The 20,683-nt window shown below is 43.6% G+C and overlaps 1 long non-coding RNA gene across 1 annotated transcript in view; it reads left to right on the top strand.

The window, feature by feature from the left end:
- Positions 1 to 287: 287 nt before the first annotated feature.
- LOC146182471 (uncharacterized) overlaps positions 288 to 20,683 on the top strand; it is a 41,703-nt gene continuing 21,307 nt past the window's right edge. The window contains exons 1-3 of the long non-coding RNA XR_014700060.1: positions 288 to 629; positions 3,543 to 3,620; positions 12,446 to 12,531. This is a non-coding gene — a long non-coding RNA (uncharacterized LOC146182471). The remainder of the gene's footprint in view (positions 630 to 3,542; positions 3,621 to 12,445; positions 12,532 to 20,683) is intronic.

Below are 20,683 nucleotides of genomic sequence, written 5' to 3'. Positions count from 1 at the left end.
GCTGTTCGGACGCTGTGGCAAGGCTTTGTAGGTTTCCAAATGTCCGGTAAGGCGAGGGAGCACTTCCACAGGCGGCTAAAGTATATACGATCTTATCTCTGCTTCTGGTGACCAACCAGTGATATGATAGGACGTTGGAAGTGTAGGAATGACCGAGAAATATGATGATTAAGACGGAAGATAGTGCTATCTGTTCCGTGTGGGCCAGCGGGAGGAATTGAACGAGAATAGTTAGGCCTAAGAGGTGGCAAAGAAGCGACGGAAGGCAGCCCTGCCTTACACAGAAATTGCCGTCGGAAGATTTTAGTTACAGATGATTTTCGAAACCGACATTGACTGAACAGACTCGTGCAATTGTTACCGCCAACTTAAGGTCGGAATTTTCGCCCAGGTAAAGCCTCGCCTTCAGATTGTAACCGAAGCCTGACAACATTGTGTTCGTGCCATTTGATCGTCCGCCCACCGGCAGCAACAGCGGGTTCTCTCGTCCATGGCGGACGAAAGATCTCAGCTCAGCGTACAATGTCGGCCTGTTTTGGAAGTGTGGTGCCGTAAGCGTGTGTGAAATCGGTGTGCATCTTCGAAGATTCCTCGGAGCTTGTTGCTTCTCGCCCGCCTGCGCAAATGCAGTAAGTGGGATGGCGATCAGCCAGCGTTTCCCTTCATATTCATGAAAGTCCCAACTTTGATGTTTTGTTTGTTGGTCTAGAGTATCGATACACACAATGACTGTCTGTTAAACTTAGAGGCTTTAAAAAATCTCTGAGAAACAGGCGAAAGCAACACGAAATATCGTGTCCAAAGAGGCCGATCTGCAAACTGGAGGCAGTACCGCTGTTTTAGCTGTGGAAGCCACTCTCGAAACTGTGAATGTGTTCTTTAAGCGAAAGTATCACCAGAGACCAGAGCGATTGCTCAGCGTCTGACAGCAGTAAGGTATACAGAAGGCGCTGACGGGAGGTTCGGCACGAGTTCTAATTTCTTCATAGCAATGAAATCGATAGTTTTCATAACTGGTAAACGTAGTCCATTGGAAGATATTCAGCTTTTGAATGGGGACCAGGATGTTCAACTTCGTAGCGTTCGAGTAACTTCTAAATTTCAGAACTGCCACGCATTCATGTTTTCCCCTTTCGCAGGATGTTTTCACTTATAGCCATATGTATTGGTGCTAAGTACAACTTGTGTAGTTGGTGCTAGGTACAAGAAAGGGCTTGCTGTGCGGTGACAAGGGCTTCGGTTGAACATTCAGTAGACGCCCCGCGATCGCTATTTCGTAGTCTGTGGAGCAGAGGGAAATGCAGCAGGAGTATCGAAAAAGATAATCACCACCATCTACGGCCTGCGCTGCTGAAGATACGTGCTAGCCACCAAGTGGAGCCCGTGACGTCAAGTGAAAAGCCCCTTATCGTATCAAGGATACTGATCATGAAACGATTTGGCGTTGAGTGGCTGCGTAAAAAAAAAAGAAAAAAAAAAAGAACAAAACATAAAATGGTCTTTGGAGCACGCCGTCAAGTAACACATCTTTTATTGCAAACAATACCCTCTATAATCTGCCTGCTTTCAAACCTTTAATGCGCCTGCCTAGCTACATAGCGTCACTGCGAAATTATGGTTGAATAAATAAGGCTTTCAACTTTAAATTCCAGCGCGACAAGGACACACCCACTTAGCCTCGTTTTAATGGTGATGGGAAAAATTTCCCGGGCGTATGAATTGCTAAATTTGTTACTAAATTTTGCCAAATTTTGAAAAGCCATTGCTCTTGAGAGAAGCTCGTTCTGTATAAACGTAATACTGCAGCCGACATTTGTCAGATACCTGCATTTTATTCAAAGCCGTCCCTATTCCGTGATTTTAGTCCGCGAAGTTGACGTATGGGTTTCCGGCAATGGCGAAAAGTCGAATGAGCAATGAGGAAATAGTCTTTTGCTGTGACTATGGAAACGCTGAAAGAAAAAGAAAAAAAAAAAAAGACTTGTTATACACCTCAACAGGCGCAGCTAATGATTGGGAAACGCAGATCCTTCGTCATGAATACATGTCGTCCGAACGCTTTGGTAAGCGCCAAATAGCAGTAGCTGGCGTCGATTGAGGACAATAGATTAACATCTAGCTAATGAATGTGGGCGTAGAACATACTTCTGGTCATTGTGATTGGAAATCAAGGTGTTTGACATACAGCCTGGTGCACATGCGATTAATTAGGAAGGGGAGCCGACGATACTCAACATCAACTACAGGGCTTCCTTTTCCCGGGCAGAAGATCTGCAGCTCACCTCTACTTCTGCGAGAGCTGTCGTTGTGCGTAAACAAATTTGTGAAAATGACATTGCGTAGGCTATAAAAAAACCGCAGCTTGCGTGTTATTGTTGGCCAAACAGAAAAAAGGTTATTCCTTGTACACAGCTACGCAAATTTGACACCAGCGCATTCGTGACATAATTTTGTACTTATAGAGAACAAAAAAAAAAAAAAAAAAAAGAAAGGCCAAGTAATGCGAGCAGCAGGTACTGTATATACGGAATGGATAGGTCATCCATGGAAGCCAAGGCAAAAAGGCACAAAATTGAACGAGTTCTTATGGACCCATGTTGTTTCGGGACCGCAAAAACTAGGATTGTAGCGTTTTAGACTACAGGGTTGTAATCATGAACTGGACTGCGCATATCATGTGCTTTTGTGCCTTTGTTTTTTCTTTTTTTTTTCTCAATGTATTGCGTATTTCAATAATGTTGGTTAGCTGATATTCAGCACCTGTTCTGTCGTTTTTCGTCTCTGTCCTCGTACTTTTGGGGCCGAAACAACATGGAGCCAGTGCAGCTGAATGGGCACTACGATATGCGGGAGTGAAGTGAGGATGGCGTGCTGAATTGGCTCTGAGAAGGGGTATACGGCATATAGCGTTTAACGTCGCAATGTTACTCAGGCTATGATGACTGACGCAATTGAAAACTCCGGAAAACTTCGATTACACCGGTTTTTTTTTTTAATGTGCACTGACAACGCACCGCCCTAGGGGGGCTTGAGTTTCGACTCTCCGAAAGCAGTCGACAAGGAAAGGATCGAACTCTGGTCCCTCGGCACAGTATTCGAGCGCCCTAACCACTGATACATCGCGTCGGGGAACGAAGCCACGGACTCGCGAATTATACACAGTATGCAACGACGTCATTGTGATACAGGTACGGCTCAATAGAATTCCTGGACAGTAGAATTAACAGGGAAGAAATGAAGAATCAACACCAAAGAAACGTTAACGATATATGTAGCATGAGGTTCGCGACTTAGCCAGCCTGCAGGCAGGCAACGCACCAGGAAGCGCTTCTTAAGACTTTTCCCGGTGTTCTGAAATTCACGCCATACTGTTCTTAGAAAATAAATAAATGCTTCAGGGAGGCGCAGACTGTTCCTGTCGCCTTTAGAAGTGTCGCACCGGCAATAAAGCTACGACAAAATTCAGCATTTAAAATTACGCAGTCACACTCCTACAGCAGCGCATTGATACAGCATGTGATGACTTGAGTATACCTGTTCAGCTCACGACCTTGGGACTGAATTCCTGGAGAAGCACAACGTGGCAAGTGTCTCAACCTTTGTCTGCCACTTCAGCACAGGTGAGAGCACAACTCACCTGAAAGAACGCACAGAAGTACTAAACTTAGCTCTCTTAAAGGCTTTATTTTTTGTTTTTTGTTTCGTGGGCTATGAGAGTCTGAAATTGAAATAATGCTTCTGTTATTACGTGACCAGGAATACCAAAATAAGAATGCTGAATAATACGGCATGACAACCCATCTTGTTTACTGGCTTACGAGCATGGAGTATGTCTCGTAGAGGATGGTAAAAAAAAAAAAAAAAAATGAGATGCATGGATGTGCACTGTCCCGTAACGTACGTACGCAGGCGTCAAGGGGGTCATTTAGGTACCGCTCTGGAGGATGGAATGGGGGTCAGTGATTTCCACACATTGGATCTCGTTTCCTAAGCTTTTGGTAACATAGTGTAACGGACTTGGTCTAAAGCAGAGCACAGAGAAGGGAAGAAGGAAGAGAGAGAGAGAGAGAGAGATAGAGAGAGAGAGAGAGAAACAACTTTATTTGCTCGAGCTAAATACGACGTCTGCTTAGACGCCGTCGATGGGAGTGGTTCTCTCTTCACGGGACCCATATGCATCCCTGGCCGCCTGGTCCCTGGAGATCAGGACGAGCTGGTCTTCTACGGCGGGGCTGGTTAGCAAGGTCTCCCATCGCTCGGTAAGGGAGGATGAGGGATGGGGTGGTGGGGTAGTGGGGCAGGTAAGAGGTGGGGGGATTTCCTTGATGAAGTTGCATACTCCAATGACATGTTGGAGCGTGCTATCTCAGTCTTGCAGAAATCACATTCCTTCTGGTACCTTTCCGGAAGAAGCGATGGTTTCTGGGGGCTAGCAGGCTTCACCTGTGACTCTCTCCGGTGACTAACGTGGACCGACTCATTGATACCTGACGCTTGTTTTCCTGTTGCCTGACCCACTGCGGCTTGGTCCTCTGCCTGTCTTGGACTCTTCTGATTGTGAACTGGTGAAGCCGTTCCGCGAGTGGGGGATTTTGCCAGGTTTCCCCTTTATGGTTTAGGTCCCATGCCTATCTAGGGCTACGGTCACGACATTTTCTTCGCCGGGCTCAGGTCCTGCAAACTGGTTCGCCAGTTTGCCGGCAGATAACCTACCTCTAAAATGCTTTTCTGCAAATCGTGTCAAACATATCCCTGTAGCACTTATTCCTGTTGGAGATGGATTAATTAAAATAAAATACCCTCGTTTAATCCAAGATCAACTGAAAGCGGCAACCAGTCAATACCTGGAGATTTCTGAAGTGCGAGCGTTTGGTAGAAGAGGTTTATTATGCAAATCTGATGACTTGGACTGCGTTGCTGACTTACTGCATTGCACTACATTTGCCTCATTGCCGGTGAAGGCATTTATTCCAGAACAGCTTGCATGCGTGAAGGGAATAATCCGCGGGGTTGATTCATCCGCTACGCCAGCAGAGATTCTTGAGGACCTTCATGAGGCCGGTGTTGGTATCATGTCAGTGTACCGTTGTAGCAGACAGGCTGGAGGCTCACGCGTACCAACGGAGTCAGTAATTGCCACATTTGCAGGGTCCTCTTTCCTAAGTGAAATTAAAGTTTGGCCAATTATATACCGTGTTGACCCTTTGTATCCTCGGCCATTGCAATGCAAATATTGCTGGCGTTTTGGGCACAGTGCCAAAACGTGCAAGTCGGCAACCCGCTGCCGCGTTTGCAGCGGTGATTATGCTTCAGATCAATGCACATCTGAGTCTGTTAACTGCTGCCTTTGCCAATGCAGTCAGACAGCCGATGATCCTACTTGTCCAAAGAGGGCCGATGAGCAGAGTGTCCTAGACATTATTCAACGCGACAGGTGCTTGCGCGCAGAAGCTTATGCCCTAGTAGCAAAAAAACAGAGTGCATCTCAAATGTCCGCACCTCAACTCCTGATGTTGAAGCAAGCTTAACAAAGTCTGTTGTTGCTGTAGTAGAGAAGGATGTTGCTGGGGTAATTGATCGCTTGATTAATACATTCAGCGATGCTTTGCAGCAAGTAATTTCCGCGCAGGCTGCATCGTCTTCCTTAGATACTCTAACTCCGTCTCTGCTCAATTTCCTATAAAACATTAGGTAACATTCAACCTGCCTCTTCTTCTGCGTCCACGCCTGTGGAAGCAAACGATACAGACTAAATTCCTATTTCTACCGCATGTCAGTCAGATGTTGAGATGACCTGCCCAGGTCAGAAGCGTCGTGCTTCCTCTTCTCCTAATAAATCGGACCATCCGCATGTCAAATCTAAGAAAGGTACTCAAGGATTTGCAAAGAAAACGGATGTGTTGAAAGAGGCTGTTGCTGCCTCATTTTTAAAGCAATAATCATGGTGGGAATCTCTCTACTCCAGTGGAATTGTCGCTGTATCTTATCTTCTTTCGACGACCTGCAGCTCATTATTCTTAAAATTACCCCTGATATTATCTTACTGCAAGAAACTTGGCTCTCTCCTAATCGTCCTTTCACAGTTAAAAATTACCGTGTTTTTAGAGCTGATCGCCCACACCGCAGGGGCGGAGGCTTCTTAACATTGATTTCAACAAATCTAGTTCATCGTGCTAAAATGGTTCATGAATTATTTGGCCCTGATTGTGAGATACTTGCCGTTGAGTTAATTGTCTCGCAGTGTGTTCCGATCATAATTGTAAATATCTACTTTCCAAAAGGTGTCCGTAGGACAGATTGTTTGGAAGCTTTGCTGACAATTAATTCAAATGTAGTTTTGGCTGGGGACTTCAATTCCCATCATGTCATATGGTATTTCAAAAAAGACTATAGTGGGCAGTTACTTTGGTCTTGGTTGTCTAGAAATGATATTCAATGTTATAATAGTCGCGCCTATACTTATATGAGAGCAAATTCTCATTCAGCTATTGATTTAACGTTAGCTACAAATGGTATTGGAGTATCATCGTGGTCTGCAATAGACTTCGGTACGTCAAGTGACCACTGCCCTATCACTTTCAACATTGCATGTAAACCGATTAGGTCAACTGGTACATCGTGTAAATTTGTCAACATTACCCTGTTCAAGAAATGCCTAGAAGAGGCCTTCAGATCATCTGCCCCTTCTAATAAATTGAATCGCGGTCTCGAAGTATTGTCTTCAATTTTAAACGCAACTCGGCGATCAGAGTTTACTGCTGAATCTGCCATTAAAAATAAGACTCTGTCGAGCTGGTGGAATGAAGATTGCGAAAAAGCCTACCGTCAGAGGAAAGCCGCATGGAAGCGCCTAGCCCACAATCTGTGTCCAAACAACTGGATTAATTACAAATTCTTTGCAGCTTCGTTTAAAAGAACAATGTCCAAGGCTAAGGAGGAATATAATGCGAATCTGCACACCTATTTGTCTAACCCAGTCAACCGGAAATGTCTCTATAGATACATGGAACGTACAAAAGTTTTGCCCTCCTTTCATACCACCCAGTCCACTGTTTTGTCTAAAAAAGATAAATTAGATCAATTGGAATCAATTGCCCAAGGCCTTGCGGCGCGCTTTCAAGCTTGCACTACCTTTTCTTCAAACCGATTGCAGTTTGGTATAAACTTCACTGAGGTAACTATATCTGAATTAATGTCTGTAGTTAATTGCCTGCAATCGGCTGCCCCTGGAATTGACAGAATATCTGTTGCCATGCTGAAAATACTATTCAAAGATTTTGGCTCGGACCTATTGCAAATTGTGAATTGGTCTGGAAAAAGCTTGGACTCCACACAAGCTTGGAAAACATCGAAAATTATTTTACTGCTTAAAGACCAGGAGAAAGGGTTTGATCTCGACAACATTCGACCGATTGCTATCACTTCAAATTTAGTTGAGCTTATAGAACGGATAGTCTGCTCTCGTCTCACGGATCATGTTCTATCCTTCCAAGGCTTTAGCGAGGCTCAGATTGGATTCCGACAGAAATGCTCGATTTGGAACGCACACGTAGACTTGGAGAGTCGTATTAGGGTTGCCATGAGACAAAAAGAGGTGTCAGCTCTAGTTACCTTAGATATTGCCAAGGCGTACGACAGCGTAGAATACAGCATTTTGCTTCATAAGCTAGCTGATCTACATCCTTCATTATACATCTTTGCGTGGATTAGGGAATGTTTAAAGGATAGATCATTCTTCTGCATAAAGAATGCATTAAATTCCAACACCTACACCCAGTCAAGAGGTGTGCCCCAGGGAGCAGTCCTGTCACCGTTTTTATTCAATATATTAATGCGTGACATTCCTATTCATCCGGCCGTCAAAGTTAATGTGTATGCAGAAGATATAGCTTTTTTTGCTTCTGCCACAAAATTCCAACCCTATATCAATTGTTGCAAGATTATCTAAATGGCCTGGAGGTCTGGCTGGACAGCCTAAGGCTAAATTTAAGTGTCAACAAATGTGCCGTCCTAGTATTCCCACAGACATCCCCCGTTAACATTTCCTTGTATTATCATTCTATCCTAATCCCGCAGGTTGATTTTATTAAATATTTGGGTGTATTATACGACCCACAGTTAGACTGGAGGCCTCAAATTAGAAGCCTTGTGCTTAAAGTGAAAGTGCCCTTGGCCGTTTGATAAGAATCAGCAATAAGAAATATGGTATGCGTCGGGACACTATGGTCTTGCTTTATAAGACCTACGTACGACCAATACTTGAATTCGGCTCCATTCTCTTTTCTGGGCGCGTACAAGCTTGAGCCCCTGTTTGTTTTAGAACGACGAGCTCTGCGCCTTTGTTTAGGTCTGCCCAAATCAGTGGTCAATGCACTGCTATATTTGGAAGCTCGGATACCTAATCTAAATTCGCGGTTTCAGCTTCTAACTCTGCGAACATATTTAAGGTCTTTGGAGCCAGTCCCTGGAGTGGCTAACCCCATATTTACTTCGATCCCATCATACTTCTTTGATAATATTTGGCCTAGGTATAAGCTCCCTCAGGTTGTGTTTACTAATTCCCTGCTGTCCAAACTTTCAGTATCAGTAACCTCTTTAGTAGAAGTTGACCACCGGCAGCCTGATATTATAATCTCATTTGATGACACCCTCCCAAGCAATGCTAAGCATTTGCCTGCCGATGTATTAAATGCCCTTATAGAGAATTACCTAGACAATTTTCCGAGCCATATTGCCATTTTTACAGATGCGTCTCAGCAGGATAAAAAAGCAGCTATTGGCATATACTCTCAGGCACTTGACTGGAGTTATTCATTTCGGGTCCCAGACTATACGCCAATTTTCGCTGCTCAGTTTCTGGCCATTGAGTTGGCCTTGAATAAAATCCCTAGTAATATTTCTAAGGTTATTTTTCTTTCTTACAGGCTATCCGTGCTGTCATCGCTCGAAAATTCGAAGGACACTCTGTTTTGCCGTTCACTTTATTTTTTTCCTTCCGCCTCACATTTCAGATTTGCGTTTTCAATGGGTCCCAGGCCGCTGTGGCATTACATATAATGAAAGGGCAGATTTTTTTTAGCAAAATCCGCTCTTAGTGGACCTCTTGTTCCATTCATACCTAATACCGTTTACTTAACTTTAGCAGGATATCAAAATTTTCAACGTCTCCATCACCTCAGTAAAGAGCCTCTCCTTTCTACATCAGACTACCAACACCTCAGATGGCCTTGGCGTGGCCGCATATGTGTTTCAAGGATATGTGAGGTGTCTATGACTCTCTTGCGCTGCCGATTACCGAAACTAAATCTTTATTTCTGTCGTTGGGCTATCCGCTACTAACATCTGTGAGTCTTCCAAAGAAATTGAATCTATCGATCATTTTTTTCTCTTCTGCCGGAGGTTCGCATCTCTCCGCAAAATTTACTTAGCAACTCCCCTTTCGAGATTAGGCCTTCCACTAACCATTCCAGTTCTCCTTTCCTTCGGAGCAAGCGTCAAGGGATATGCCTTAAAACCAGTTTACGATTTCATTTATGATTACATAATTTCAACAGGTAGATTCCTATGCTAGGTACGATTTCAACTTTTCTTTTCCTTTTTGTTTTTCCAAATTCTAGTTAAAGATCCGTATTTATCTGAATACTCCAGTTCTTGATCATAATTATTTACAAACTACAATGCACCCTGGCCAATCCCCCGCCGTGGGTATGTGCCATTTTGTCTGAGGTGATCATCATCATCATCATCATCATCATCATCATCATCACCACCACCACCACCACCACCACCACCACCACCACCACCACCACCACCACTACCACCACCACCACCATCGTCATCATCACCGCCACCACCACCATCATCATCACAATCATCATCATCATCACCTGGTCCGGCTGCCACAGCACTGTAAATAAACACCCCCTTTCTTATTTCACCGTAACAATATAATTGATTTCATGACTTTGCTGTCTCACTGTCAGCGCCCAACGATGGCGTCAGGCATACGCTATGAGAGGGAAGGAGAGGATTTCATGTCTTTTGTTCTTCGTGGAACGAATGTGTTTTGACACTAGGTTACTAAGTCTATAGCACTAGAACTCAGCACGTGCGTTAAAGTTCAGCTTGTGATTTGGTTTATCAGGTGTAACGTGTCAAAGCGATTCAAATAATTAAGGATGGCACCGTCGAAGGCTCCGGATAATTTCGATCAGCTATGTTTTTTTTTTTTTTTTTTTTTTAACATTCACTGATATCGCATAGTGCACGTCAACCGGTGTTCCGCCTCCACAGAAACACGGTCGCCGCAGCCGGGTTCACTACCAGGTCCCCTGGCTCTGAAGTCGATTGATTAACCACTGAGCCACCGCCGCGGGGAGTTTGATAAATCTGCCGTACCAGTCTTGCACGACTTAGTGCAGATTACTAGCAGATTTAGTATAAGCTAAGGAATCTATCGTCAGAGAAAGAATGCTAGCGACAACGGACCAGGAAGAGGAGTACACACATGTATGCGCTCATTAACTTTATTTTGTAATACAGCCGATCCGCGCCTTATATACAAAGACCAAAAGTGCGCAGGAGCACGGTTAACAGAGCTCAAGCATCCAAGGAACGGCATCTCATATTGAACACAATTAACCCCGTGACACTGAATGTGTGGGGCGGGGCAAATGCAAAAGAACACAACGAGGCACACATGAAGCCCAGATAAAATGATAATGAAGGAAACCAACAAATGAAATGGCTAAAAGCGAAAATGAATGCATGAGACCAATAACAAAAACAACAAAACAGCGCGGCATAAGCTCAGTCTAAACGCTAAGGCTGTGAATGTCAGCGAAGGTAAAGACGCTAAAATAGGAAAAAGGATGGAAAACATGAATAACAACTAAAAGACGCTAAATGAAAACACTGACATCTAGTCATGCAAAACCGAAAAAGGCAAGGAAAAGGACACTGACAAAAAGGTCATACGCCTAGCAAACTGAAACACAGGACGGGCTAAAGAAACAAACCACAGATGCATGAAACCTTATGGCAATAAACAATGGGGCAAAGACAGAATAGCTCGATTAACAATTACGGCAGGCGAATGCGGAACTAACCAACACAGGCGAAGACTAGCGTTATTTCTCTGACAATGAATAACCAACTTGCCCAGCAACATACCCTGTTTAAGGAATCTACTTTTCTACAACGGTAATGTGGTGGTATTATCGGCATATAATATATATCCAGCAAATGTAAGACATGATGGCAAATCCTTAATGTTAATTAGAAACAGTGACGGTCTAAATATAGAACACTGAGGAACTCCAATGTTAGTACTCTTTGCTTGCCAACGTTCAGAAATGCAAAGTATTTTGATACGCCTGTGTGAATAGTTACGAATTTGTGCGGCTCCAATGTGCTCCCGGGAGGTCAATATCTCAGCGAGTACATTGTTAGTGTTTGAATTTTTATTGATCGAATGTTTCACGCCATTTCAATTTGTGATCGAATGATGCAGTAGCAAAATTGCCTCACTATAATAGGCGCCTTAATATGTGCTGCAGGTATGGATTCGCCCCACAGCAATTATTCACAAAACTCATTGTAAAGCAGTCTGGATACGGTCCCTGTCACAACAGTCGTTTAAGAACCCCGCGTTCACTCTGACTCACCTAACTTCGCTTTGGAGCTAGTTCATCGCACTCGTGGCATTGTTGCATTGGTTTGGTTTGGTAAAACTATTTCCCACAGTAGGGGTCCTGTTGCATTCATTCTGGGAACTATTTCGGGCCACCAAAGATACATCTGCGACCGCGGTGACCGTGACCGTCGCCACGCGTTTCTTACAGACACTTTTGGGACACAATACAGTGTTTTTAAAGGCATATTTCATTATATCAAGAAAATGCAATCAGTATATGATGATGTGAACGAGAAAGGCCAAAAAACCCTGGTAAATGTCTATTATAGTAAGAGTTGTATTGTAGACTTCCCCTGTAGCTAATCCGAAAGCCTTTGGCGATCATGTGTCGCGACGTAGTGCAATCTTCATTGTTGGGACGCGCAGTCGCACATCGCCATCAAACATTAGAATCTCAGTGCGCCTCTCTGTAGACGTTATGCAGTGCCAAGAAAGATGCAGCAGTATTTCTGGTCCACAGCGTAAAAGCGGCAGAAATTCATGCTAGCGCTTGCTCTTCTAGAGTTTCGTGGATGACCATGTATGCAGTTCTCCAATCAGGAAGAACTTGAAAAATATTTTGCTTTGAAAATTTGAATTTTTACATCAACATAGACTTATTTCTGCAGAAGACGCAGATTGCTCGATCTGTCTTCAAAGAACGTTGTTGCGGAAGAATCAAATAAGCGAAAGTGCTTTGTATAACAATTGGTTGTCACGCTCCCTTCCGCAACCTGATGACGCGGGTGGTGACGTCCACGTTCTTTGCAGGTCATGACCTTGTCAGAGTACAGACTGGACTCAAGGAGAAAGACACAGCGGATATGTTTCCACCATCGCCCATGACTTCGACACAGGTGAGTGCATTGCTGGCTTCCTGAAATGTTTTTTTTTTCGCGCTAGGAAAAGTCGAAAATTGGCAATGCGTCTTTTGGTGTGGCGGGACCAGGGACATCCATGAACACGTACACAAGTGGAAAGCTGAACGATCTGGCATAAAAATATGGCTTGCTTTAAGGGATTATGCGCGAGAAAGTAATAATTGAAGAGGAAAGTCGAAACTAAGAACATCTACGAATGTGTTTTGGGGACTCTTCAGATGGCGGCCAGGCTAGTATCATATATTTTTGCAGTTTGAACGTCAGAACCTCGTTTTATCATGTATCGATAATTTTTCCTTAATTTCAAGGCATTTCGGCTTTTATTAAGTCAAGATTTTAGCCCTACGTAGTTGTCCTTAGCGCTAAGCTATGGCATTAGCTGCGCACTTTCGAGAGTAGCCTCGCCGTTTTCGTTTCATTCATTTGCATAAATACCCCTTTACCTATGAAACGTTTGCGAGTGCTTGGAAGCGTGCTATAGAATAAATGGACTCGATTGCCCTTATGGATGGAATATAGGAGCGTCCCCTTTGAAACGGGGTGGTAGCAGTAACTATGATGCTCATTTTTCTTCCTATATCTTAATTACTGGTTTAGATTATTTAACTATACCATCATTCTATTTCTTGAATTTTTGTTTCTGAATTACTAACTATATGTCACTTTTCTGCTTTTAAGCCACCAATCTTCCAGTCAATTTTTGCTAGCTTCCACCGCCGGTTTATTCACCCGGTCACTGGTATTTCTAAACCCCAGAGCTTCAGGAAGAGTGACTGCGCCTGCAATGAATTCCGGATGGATACCATTACAATCGAGTATAATATGGTCAATTGTTTCACTGGAGTTACCAATATAGCACGTGCATCATCTTCATTGTTAAATTTCTTTTTCTAGCTGCGTGTTCTAAGGCATCCTGATCTAGCTTCAAAAAGTAGGGCACTGCCTCTTGAGTTATCAAAGAAATCTTCCTTCCTGATCTGCCTTTTCCACTTTCGGTATAATTCCACACTCTGTTTCTTTTCCATTGAATTTATCCAATTTTTACCTTCTGTATTTTCCACCTGTTGCTTACCGCTCTTTATTTTTTCGTCCTTGTGACCAGCATACTTACTGGTTAGTTTCCTAGTTCTTTTCCTCCATTGTGAGTCAACGCTTTTTAAGCATAGATATCTAAATACTTTAGCTGCCCATCTGTTACTGTCCAATTTCCTCAGGCGTTCCTCATATAATATTTTACTCTCAGATTCCCGTTCTTCGAGAGGTGCCCAGCCCATATCTACCTGTACCGCCTCATTTGTGGTTCTGCCGGGAGCACCTAGTGCTAATCGTCCGAAAGCTCTCTGATTTATTTCTAATGTAGACAGTACCTCTTAATTTAGGCACAAAACCGCATTTCCGAAAGTAAGCCCGGGCACATGCATAATTCCTTTCCAAATACCCCTTAAAACCTCATACTTGTGGTATCCCCACTATGCCCTATTCTTCATTATCCCGGCATTTCTTCGCCCTTTGGCCTCAAGTGATTGCTCATGCTTTCTAATGTATGCCAATCCTTCGTTTACTCATACCCCGAGATATTTATATTCTGCTACTCTGGGTATTTCATGGCCTTGTATTTCAAGACCCTGATCAGTTGAGCCGTTGAAAATCATCAGACCCGACTTAACTGCGCTAAAACTGAAGCCTAGAGCATCCCCTTCGTCTCCGCAATACTGAACCAGAGTTTGCAATTCTTCCAGACTCTTAGCTAGCAGCACAATATCGTCTGCATACATAAAACCGGGGAGGCGCTGCTCTACCGCCTTTCCACCTAATATATATGACCGGTTAAAACCTAGGCTACTTTCTTGTATCCTCTGTTCCAGGTTTATCATAAACCATGAACAGCACCGGTGATAGAGGACAACCTTGTCTTAATCCTTTGCATACTTTGACATCTTCCGTACTTCTTATACCTTCCCGTGTAATTTCTACTTTGTTATTCCGATATATTTTCTGTAGGAACTCTGTTATCCCATAACCGATACCTTCTTCTTTTAATATGTTCCACAGGAGTTGCCTGTTTACGTTGTCGTACGCCCGTGTATGTCCAGGAAGGCCAAACACAAAGGTCTATTTTCCACTCTAGATATTTCGATGCATTGGGTAAGCAAGACCAGGCGGTTATCTAAGAGCCTACCATTTATACAGCCGTTCTGAAGTTCTCCGAGTATCTTGTTACTTTCTACCCATGCTTAAACCTTTAATTTCACCGCCTGCATGGCCAACCAGTACATATCAGATGTTATGGTAATCGGCCTGTAGTATTTTATGTGCATTCTTTCTCCTTTCCCTTCATAAATCAAATCTATTTTACTCTTCGCCAGCTGTCCAGAATTTGCTTATTCATTATGACTTTTTCCAAAGCTTTTAACGACGTTTCCTTACTTCTTGGACCAAGTTCATTAATCAGCTTGATCGGAATTCCATCTATTCCTGTAGATGTGTTTTTAGGAATATTTTTTCTGCCTTTTTCCAGGTTAGATTGGTCAGTTCTAAGCTGCTTTGTATTCCGTTATCTTCTGTTGCTTCCTTATTTGCGGAAATTACCCTATCGTCGCTCTTAAATGACTCGGCTATAACTGATGTGATGTAGTTCACTGCGTTGTCTCCCTCTAAACAATTTTCCTCGTTATCTTGAATCCGGTCCTGCTTTCTTTGCTTCGTTTAACCTAGCCAGCTTATATGGTCCCAAAATTTTCTTGGTTCGCCTCTAGAGGCATCGTGTATGTCAGACATCCACCAATCGGCGGACTGCTTTATTTTACTTTGGACGAGGGCCTGTACATCAAGTTTCGTTTGTTGATATGATTCCCATTTTTGGTCGATTTCCTCCTGAGATACCTCTGTTTTCTTTGCCTCTCGGTGTTTCCTTAAAGCAGCCCGCCGTTGTTCAATGGCTTCCCTGACTTCCTTATTCCACCAGCTCCGTGCCTTCCTCTTTCCATTCCAGCGGTTTGCTACTTCAACCTTCTTAATTTTCCTCCTTATGAGTATTTCTACCTGTTCATAAACCCAGTCTTCCATGGGGCTTTTCTCTATTGCTTCCTCTATGTCTGCTGCTATCTGCGCTATTTGATCGTCGCTTAATTTTGCGTTTACTTTTTGTCTAAGTTCCATTTCTTTTTTCATCAAGGGCCCCATCTGCAATACGTTTATGATCACTTCCCAGACTACACTCCCCTTCTTCGTCTATTTCCATTTTGTGACCTTGTTGTAAATTCCCTGCGACATTAGACAGCAGTCAGTGGTCGTCTGCCTGTTGCGGAATTTCCACGTAATTTGTCCTTCGCATTTTGTTTCTCTATTTACTATAAATAGGTCGTGTCGCTCACAGAAATCTAGCATTAGCTTCCCGTTACAACCCTTGTATCCAACCAGATCGTCGAAGTGGCCGTTCATGTCCCCCAACAGAATAATATCGGCCCCGTCTCCAAACTGGCTTATATCGTCACTAAGAGATTCAACAAGCTCCTTGTTTTCTTGCCTGCATTGGTGTCCTGTTCCTAAATAAACTACCCTTAGCCATGTCCTAATGCCGGCAATTATTCCTGATACCCAGATATGTTCTTTACAAGTTGATTTTATTATTTGCCAATTTGTTCCCTGGTGTAGCAACATACCTACATCTTAACCCTTTTTTTCCGTTCTGGTTCTGTTGCACCCTTCCGAGGCGTAGCCTTCTCTAAACGGCGGATTTTCTAGATTCCTGAGATGAGTCTCGCATAGAGCGTACACACCTGCTGTTCTATCTGTAGCCATTTCGCTCCTTTTCTACCTCCTTGCATGTTTATGTAGCTGATCCTAGTGTTAAATCTCTTTTTTGTACTTTTATTTCTCGACCTCCTCCTTGCCATTTTTTTGGGGCTCAGCCTACGTTATTACGCTTTCTTCTGCTTCACTTCTAACTACCTTTGTGCACAGTGCCCTCGCGGACCCCCTAAAAAGCTGCAGCCCTGCCTACCATGCGCCAGCCGATACCTGCTCTCACCCTTCTATTAAAATTAATGCCATGTCGCTGAAAAGCCTTGCCAAAACCTGCTTTATGCACCTCCCTGTTTACCTCAACCACTTCGAAATGCTCCTCCAGGCTTAACTTTCTTATGTCTTAACTGTCACCACGTCCTTTTGCACCTTTCCGTTCGATCCTATCACCTCCGGTACTGTGCATACAACTATCTGCGCTGGCTGTGTTATCTCCCTGACATCGTCAACCCCCTTAGCTAAACTTTCCACCACTCCTGCAGCCTCACCATTTAGGACATCGTTAAGCCCCGCGGCTACTATCACTATATTGCGCTCTGCGGAATTTTTCAACAACCTATTTTTACTCTCTTTCAACACTGCCCTCATTGTCATCCCTGGGAAGGTTTCAACTAACACTCGCTTATCACCATTTACACTTTCCAAGATATCTCGCTTGCACCTGCTCATATTAGAATCTCCAGCGATAAGCACCTGGGCATTCTCTCTCCCTCTCCCAACTGTTGGCTCCTGCTTTTGGTTATCTTGATTTTGTTAAGGGCAACATGACACTTTATGAAAGTAGTGCACGCTTGAAGCGTCTGCCCGGAATTCCTGCTGTAATGTGCTATAAACCTCTGCATGATGACAGGTAATGGGGGAGATAAAAGAGGGATACAGAAAGGAAACTGTATAATGACAGAACTTTGGGGTCAAATTCAAGAAGTTCAACGTCCAAAGCGATTCAGATAACGGTGGACGCCGTAGTGAAGGGCTCCAGAAACATTGACCTCTCGGGGTTCTTTAACGTGTGCTGACATCGCACAGTACACTTGCTCCTTGCTTTTCACCTCCGTCTAAAAGCGGCCGCCGTAGACGGTATCGAAACAGCGTCCTTGGGTTAAGCAGTCGAGCGCCTTATCCACTGAGCCACCGCAACGGGGCAGCATTCAGGGTTAAGATTATCCTGCGCTAGGGTAACCGGAGCTCAGTGGCCTGCCATTTGGTCCGAGGTCAATCGTACTCACCACAATAAAGGAGCGGGATATGCGTAATGGCGAGACTCGGTGGAAATGGGGAGAACAGAATGTTTCAGATTAGAAACGTACTCGGGGCACCTTCAAAGGGTAGGACATGATAGAAGAAGGCGCGTGTAGGTGTGAGGAGTGTATTAAAATATACGCGCCTAAGTATATCCAAGTTGAGTAGTTACGAGATTTGTCAGTAATGAGGACAGTACAAACTGTTTCGTTAACGTTTTCGCCAGTCAAGTGTTTATTTAATGTTGGCAACAGAAAATAATGGGTGGTGACATCAGTAATGAGGAGATTACGAAATGTTTCGTTGACGTTTTGATAGTCAAGTGTTTATTTAATGTTGGCAACAGATAATAATGTTCCGTGCTAGTGGATAAGGACAGGAAATCTCAAGCGCCCTATTGCATATCTCACGAGTTAGGCGATTGGCTGGTGATCCCAAGGACACGGGGTTCATGCCGGCCGCGGGGGCCGCTTGTCGATGGAGGAGAAAAGGAAAGCGCCCGTGTATTATGCGATGTCAGTGTATATTGAAGAACACAAGGTGGCAGAAATTTCTACAACCGGCTCTCCACTACACAGTACCTCATATCATGAGTCACTTTGGCATTTGAAACCATTCCAGACCATGTTAACTACGCCTTTAGTTTGCATCGAATTGACATATATGAATATCGTTGTGTTCTGGGCGAGTCGGTTGTTCATAGTGGATGGAAAGTTTGTGCGCACTACAGATATGGACAAGATGGAGACACACACAGGTGCCGTATACCCGGACGGATTGACGGGTGAGCGAAAGAGGTCTATCATATCGGTGATCATAATGTGGGTATCTATAGGTAGTATTAGGAAGTGGTTCAGAGCGAGGACTTAGTGTGAATGTCGCGGTCTGACTCTCACGCCCACTACAGCGCGAGCCAATCTGCCTGGAATGAAGTCGGCTGCAACTTGTTTTGAAACGGTTATGATGCAGAGGTTATCTAGGAAACAAGAAGGAGGCGCGATGATTGGGAAGTTTTTTGGGACTAAGGGCAGCCTGTTGAAGGATTCAGTGTCCATGTTCGGTGCTTGAAAAACGCGCTATCGCAATCTGCTGGTTCCGGTGCCGTTTTAGGAGCTCTTATGAAGTTAAGGAGTCTTTTATATAGTATTAATGCTCAGTGAATGTCTTTATGCCAATACTGAGCCACGTCTTGTATAATGTATGAAGCGCAACTGCATATTCTGTCGTTGATGTTGTGTCAAAATGAGATATGGAACTAACCAGCCATTATACATAGCATTCAAATATAACGAAGAAGCATTTGACTCAGTTGAAACTTCGGCGGTGATGCAGGCATTGAGAAATCAGGAGGTAGACGAGCCGTACGTGAAAGTATATATAAGGAGAGACTAGGCGATTCACATTGCTAAGCATAAAGGTGCAATGAACTAAAAAATGATCCAATAAAGCAGACTTCAACTTGAAATTTGAAACCTGCATCGGATCTCACTTTGTTATTAGTAGTACTCATTATAAAGCTTAGCATGTGATAATTAGACACCGTGTGTAGTACTGTTTCGTGGGCGAGGTTTGGGTAATCATATACGTTAAAAAATTTTCAGAAGCCTTTTCTAGTCTGGTGCGTAGATTGTTTTGAGGGCGTCATAAAGGCCGCTGAAATTCGCCATTGGTTGAATGGCTTCACTTGTTAGCCAGCCCCTTCTTCCTCTCCCTGGTTTGTAAAAAGAAGGGAAGGAACAAAATAAGTTGGAATACAGCGTATGAGTGACAATACTTCATTTAAAAATACTTGAAGAACGATGGTCCAAACAAGGTGCTAAATTATGTAGCTTCGGTGCATTTAATTTTCTTGTTGAAAATTTGGCTTAGGAATTAAAATGAAAATGACACGGTAGAAATAATGCTTTTTTTTTTTTTTTTGCACTCTCTGGAATGTTAAGAGCGCGAGGACGCTTGTTACACTTAGCACCAATGGGATTCGCAACATTCCCCTCTACTAACAATTAGCGTGATATCGTTTGCATAATGTAGTACTGATATTGGTGCGCGTTTTCTTTTCGACGTATATTATTTTTCACAAATCCAACTATCGGCATAATCATTAGAACATCAGCTAGAACATAAGTGATATTCTGAGCAACGGTACTCGATTCAGGGCCATTTTTGAGTAATAAGTGAATTTCAGTCGTTACAAAAATTATGCTTGACATGTGCGTTATGTTAAACATCTTGCAACATATAAAATGTATATCTTCACAACATTTGATTCATCAAAAATTCGACTGATGCCTTTGGAGGCTGTTTTTGTTCGGCAGTTTACATCGCAGCCCGAATATCAGCAACGTTAGTCAGACTCCTTCGTTTATTAAAGCACCATCTCAGAACTCCATTGTGCTTGGAGCATGTTGCTCAATTTGTGCCGTCGACAATTTGCCATTTGAGTTTCTCGTCGATTTCTATCAATCGTAGAGCCCTCATAAAAGCCTCTTCTCGACTGCAATAATTGTGGCACAGGGATAAAGCAAAGAATAAATATCTCTCACTAGAAGGCATCAAGAAAGTACAGAGAGCGCGTGCAAACTATATTTCAGCCTCCGTTACATGAATGCCCTGATGAAAACAATGTCGAATTAGAGACGCTGCCTCTAGGAAGGTTCCGGAAACAGGCTGAAAGGCGTCGGTCGCAAATGGTGCTTTAAGGGCGTAGTGAATACGCCACCCATTCATCACTTCAGAACAATGAGATTTGCGACAGCAGAGTCAACGCTGTTCTTCTTGGCAACTTGTTCTTTCCCATCCGCCACGTGGTCAGCGTTCTGGGTCAAGGGCGATTGGTTCCACGAAATGTGTAAGGGTTATGTGAAATCGAGAAGACATTTGTTATGTATACGTGGCGATGGGCTTGAAGGATACAGGGAGAGTTTTCCAGATGGCTGCTAAGAAGGTTTTGATTCTGGAAGTGCGACACAATTCACTTGCATTGTTGCATACGATCGGAATTGACCTCGAAAAGAGTCTTATTTTCTAGCTGATGAGCAGACGGTATGTTATCTTACGTCACGGTATGTTTCATACCATGTTAAGT

Source organism: Amblyomma maculatum, chromosome 8 (assembly GCF_055883805.1).
Source record: "Amblyomma maculatum isolate TAMU_Amacu chromosome 8, ASM5588380v1, whole genome shotgun sequence".
In the NCBI taxonomy this organism is placed as follows: domain Eukaryota; kingdom Metazoa; phylum Arthropoda; class Arachnida; order Ixodida; family Ixodidae; genus Amblyomma; species Amblyomma maculatum.
Note: the sequence above shows the minus strand (reverse complement) of the source record. Positions and strands in the feature narration are given on the sequence as shown.